Source organism: Mustela erminea, chromosome 4 (assembly GCF_009829155.1).
Source record: "Mustela erminea isolate mMusErm1 chromosome 4, mMusErm1.Pri, whole genome shotgun sequence".
NCBI lineage: Eukaryota > Metazoa > Chordata > Mammalia > Carnivora > Mustelidae > Mustela > Mustela erminea.
The window spans coordinates 26,497,879-26,503,878 of NC_045617.1; positions in this window are offsets into that span (position 1 = coordinate 26,497,879).

Sequence of the window (6,000 nt, forward strand, 5' to 3'; positions counted from 1 at the left end):
GCACACATAGAAGACAGTATTACATGGTACTTGAAGTGGTACTTGGAATAAATCTAACCAGAGACAAAGCATCTGTACTCAGAAAACTATAAAATACTCATGAAAGAAATTGAGGAAGACACAAAGAAATGGAAAAACCTTCCATGGTCATGGATTGGAAGAACAAATATTGTGAAGAATGTCTTTGCTACCTAGAGCAATCTACACATTTAATGCAATCCCTGTCAAAATACCACCAACTTTTTTCAAAGAAATGGAACAAATAATCCTAAAATTTATATGGAACCAGAAAAGACCCCAAATAGCCAGAGGTATGTTTGAAAAAGGAAACCTAGCTGGTGGCATCAATTCCAGACTTCAAGCTCTATTACAAAGCTGTCATCATCAAGACAGTATGGTACTGGCACAAAAACAGACACATAGATCAATGCAATAGAGTAGAGAGCCCAGAAATGGACTCTCAACTCTTTGGTCAACTAATCTTTAACAAAGCAGGAAAGAATATCCAATGGAAAAAAGACAGTCTCTTCAACAAATGGTGCTGGGAAAATTGGACGGCTACATGCAGAAGAATGAAACTGGACCATTTCCTTATGCCACACACAAAAATAGACTCAAAATGGATGGAAGACCTCAATGTGAGACAGGAACCCATCAAAATCCTTGAGGAGAACACAGGCAGCAACCTCTTTGACCTCAACTGCAGCAACTTCTTCCTAGAAACATGCCAAAGACAAGGGAAGCAAGGGCAAAAGTTAACTATTGGGACTTTATCAAGATCAAAAGCTTGTGAACAACAAAGGAAACAATCAACAGAACTAAAAGACAACTGACAGAATGGGAGAAGATATTTGCAAAAAACGTATCAGAAAAGGGGCTAGTATCCAAAAATCTATGAAGAACTTATCAAACTCAATGCCCAAAGAACAAATAATCCAATCAAGAAATGGGCAAAAGACATGGACAGACATTTATGCAAAGAAGACATCCAGATGGCCAACAGACACATGAAAAATTGCTAAACATCACTCAGCACCAGGAAAATACAAATCAAAGCCATAGTGAGATACCACCTCACACCAGTCAGAATGGCTAAAATTAACAAGTCAGGAAAAGACAGGTTGTTGATGAGGATGCAGATAAAGGGGAACCCTTCTACACTGTTGGTGGGAATGCAAGCTGGTGCAGCCACTCTGGAAAACAATATTGAGGTTCCTCAAAAAGTTGAAAACAGGTAGTGCCCAGGTGGCTCAGTGGCTTAAGCCTCTGCCTTCTGATCAGGTCATGATCTCAGGGTCCTAGGATAGAGTCCCGCATCCGGCTGTCTGCTAGGAGGGGAGCCTGCTTCCTCTTCTCTCTCTCTCTGCCTGCCTCTCTGCCTACTTGTGATCTCTCTCTCTCTCTCTCTGTCAAATAAATAAATAAAATCCTTAAAAAAATTTTTTTTAATTGAAAACAGAACTACCTTATGACCCAGGAATTGCACAACTGGGTATTTACCCCAAAGACACAAATGTAGTGATTCAAAGGAGCATGTGCTCCCCAATGTTTACAGCAGCAATATCCACAATAGCCAAACTATGGAAAGAGCATAGATGTCCATCAACAGATGAATAGATTATGATGATGGGATACACACACACACACACACACACACACACACACGAATATTATACAGCCACCAAAAAAACAAAATCTTGCCATTTGCAGTGATGTGAATGGAACTAGAGGCTATTATGCTAAGCAAAATAAGTCAAATCAGAAAAAGACAATTATCATATGATCTCACTGACATGAAGAGTTTGAGAAACAAGACAGACTTCATAGGGGAAGGGAGGAAAAAATGAAACAAGACAAAACCAGAGAGGGAGACAAACCACAAGAGACTCTCAATCTCAGGAAAGAAACTAAGGACTGCTGGAGTGGAGGGGCGTGGGTGGGAAGGGGTGGCTGAGTAATGGATACTGGGGAGGGTATATGCTGTGGTGACTGCTGTGAATTGTTTAAGGCTGATGAATCACAGACCTGTACCCCTGAAACAAATAAAATATTATATGTTAATTTTTAAAAAATAGGTGAATATAGGATTCTATTAGTTACAACAATACTAAACCCTTTAATGAACTACATAGCCTACATAGGAGCACCTAAATGTATAAAGGAAACATTAGCACACCTAAACAGAGAAATTAACAATAGCAATACAGTAATAGTAGGAGATTTTCACACCCCACTTACATCAGTGGATAGATCATCCGGATAAAAATAAGGAAACATTGGCCTTAACTGACACATTAAACCAAATGGACTTAATAGATATATATATAGATATATAAAGCATCCTATCCAAAAACAGCAAAACACACGTTCTTTTCAAATACACTATTCTTTTTCAAGAATATATCATTTATTAGGTCACAAACAGGTTTTGATATATTTAAAAAGATTAAAACCAGATCAATCATCATTTGAGACTACAATGGTATAAAACTGAAATCATAAAGAACCTTAATGTGAATTTTATGTGTGTGAACTTTAAATATGTGAATTTTAAACAACATGCTACTGAACAACCAATAGGTGCATGAAGAAATCAAAGGGGAAATCAAAAAATACCTTGAGGTATAAAGCACACACTTATCTTGATGAACGCTGAGTAATATATGGAACTGCTGAATCACTATATTGTATATCTGAAACTAATTAAAAAAAACACTATATGTTATCTACACTGGAATTAAAATTTACAAGTTTAAAAAAAAAAAAAAAAAACCTCGAGACAAATGAAAATACAAATATAACATCCTGGGCACCTGAGTGGCTCAGTTGTTTTAAGCGACTGCCTTCAGCTTAGGTCATGATTCTGGGATCCTGGGATCGAGTCCCACATCAGGCCCCATATCAGGCCTCCTGCTCAGCAAGAAGTCTGCTTCTTCCTCTGACCCTCTCCCACTCATGCTCTCTCTCTCTCACTCTCTCTCAAATAAGTAAATAAAATCTTTTTTTTTAAATAAATAATTTAAAAGAAAAAGAAAGAAAATACATCCAAACCCATGGGATGTAGCAAAAGCAGTTCTAAGAAGTTCGGAGACCAAAATTCATAGCGTAGCAATAGGGGTCTACCTCAAAGAACAAGAAAAATCTCGATCTAACTTTACACCTAAGGGAACAAGAAAAAGAACAAATGAAGCTCAAAATCGGTAGAAGGAAGGAAATAATAAAAATCAGAGCAGCAGGGTGCCTGGGTGGCATAGCTGCTTAAGCATCTGACTCTTGGTTTTGGCTCAGGTTGTGATCTCGGGTCATGAGGTCAAGCCCCTTCTCAGGCTCTGCACTCAGCACAGAGTCTGCTTGAGACTCTTTCTCCCTTTACCTCTCCTGTCTGTGCCTTATCTCTAAAAAAATAAATCCTTAAAAAAAAAAAAAAATCATCCAGGAGCGCCTGGGTGGCTGAGTCATTAAGTGCTTGCCTTTGGCTCAGGTCATGATCTCAGGGTCCTGGGATCGAGCCCCGCATCAGGCTCCCTGCTCGTCAGGAAGCTTGCTTCTCCCTCTCCCACTCCCCCTGCTTGTGTTCCCTCTCTTGTTGTGTCTCTCTCTATCAAATACATAAATAAATCTAAAAAAAGAAATCCAAACAGAAAGAAATGAAAGAGACTGAAAGCACAATAGAAAAGATCAAGGAAACTAAGAACTGGTTCTTGAAAAGATAAAACAATTGAATAATATTTAGCTAGACTAAGAGGAGGCTCAAATAAATAAAATCAGAAATGAAAGAAGTTACAACTGATACCAAAGATATACAAAGGATTGTAAGAAACTACTATGAACAATTATACGCCAACAAATTGGACAACATAGAAAAAAACTAATACATTCCTAGAAACATACAGACTTGCAAATTTAGTCATAAAGATATAGAATATCTGAACAGACCCAGTACTAGCAAGGAGATTGAACCAGTAATCGAAACCTCCCAACCAAAGTTCAGGACCAGATGGCTTTACTGATGACTCCTACCAAATACTCAAAAGATTTAGTACCTATACTTCTCAAACTTCTCCAAAAAATTTGAAGATGTGGCAGTGCTTACAAACTTACTTCACAAGATCAGCATTACCCTGATAGCAAAACCAGATAAGGCACCACAAAAAAACAAATATACAGTTCAATATCCCTGATGAACACAGGTGTCAAAATCCTCAACAAAATATTAGTAAGCCAAATTCAACATTACATTATAAAAATCATATGTTATGATCAAGTGGGATTTATTCCAAGGATGCCAGTATAGCTCAATATATGCAAATCAATCAACATGATACACCACATTAGCAAAATGAAAGATAAACATATCAACTCAATAGATGCAAAAAGAACATTTGACAAAATTTAACATCCATTTATGATTTTAAAAATTATCAACAAAATGGGTCTAGAGGGAATATACCTCAATACAAAAGCCATATACAACAGACTCATAGTTAACATCATACTTAACAATGAAAAACAAAGAAACAAAGAAAAGGAACAAGACAAGAATGCCCTCTCTTGCCACTCTTGTTAAATATGATATTGGAAGTACTGGCTGGAGAAATTATACAAGAAAAAGATATAAGAAGGCATCCAAATTGAAGAAGAAAGAAAGTAAACCATTATTTGCTGATGACATGATATTATATAGCGAAAATCCCTAAAGATTCCACCAAAAAAACCCATTAAAACTAATTAACAGGGGCGCCTGGGTGGCTCAGTGGTTAAATCCTCTGCCTTCGGCTCAGGTCATGATCTCGGGGTCCTGGGATTGAGCCCCACATCGGGCTCTCTGCTCAGCAGGGAACCTGCTTCCTCCTCTCTCTCTCCCTGCCTCTCTGCCTACTTGTGATCTCTGCCTGTCATATAAATAAATAAATAAAATCTTAAAAAAAAAAAACTAATTAGCAAATTTAGTCAAGTTAAAGGGTACAAAATCAATATACAAAAATCTGTTATATTTCTATACACTAATAATGTCAGTAATGCACTAATAATATAGTAATAATAAATAATAATATACTCATAATATACATATTATAAATAATAATATACTAATAATACACTAATAATATCAGAAAGGGATATTAAGAAAACAATCCCATAATTACATCAAAAAGAATAAGATACCTAGGAATAAGCTAAAACCAGAGGTGAAAGATGTGTACACTGACAACTATAAGATAGTAATGAAAGAAATTAAAGATGACACAAATAAATAGAAAGATAGTCCATGCTTCTGGATTGGAAGAATTAATATTTTTTAAATGTCCATACTATCCAAAGAATCCAATATCCAAAAGATTCAATGCAATCCCTATCAAAATTCCAATTGTATTTTTTTATTGACCACACCCAGTGCTCCAGCAATACGTGCCTTCCTTAATACCCACCACCAGGCTCACCCATCCCTCCATCCCACTTCCCTCCAAAACCCTCAGTTTGTTTCTCAGAGTCCGCAGTCTCTCATGGTTTGTCTCCCCCTCCGATTTCCCCCAACTCACTTCTCTCCATCTCCCAGTGTCCTCCGTGTTATTCCTTATGCTCCACAAGTAAGTGAAACCATATGATAATTGACTTTCTGTGCTTCTCCAATGGCATTTTTCACACACACAAAAAAGAACAATCTTGAAATTTTTATGGAAGCACAAAAGACTCCAACGAGCTAAAGCAATCTTGAGGGAAAAAAAAAAATCTGGAGGCATCATGTGCCCTGATTTCAAGCTATATTACAAAGCTATAATTATCAAAGTGGTATGGTACTAACATAAAAAGGAACACAGATCTGTGGAACAGAACAGGGAAGCCCAGAAATAAACCCACACATATTTGTCCGAATAATTTATGACAAAGTAGCCAAGAATATACAATGGGGAAAAAACAGTCTCTTCAATATAAAGTGTTGGGAATACAGGACAGCCACGTGCAAAAACTAAGACTAGACCACGACCTTATACCATACACAAA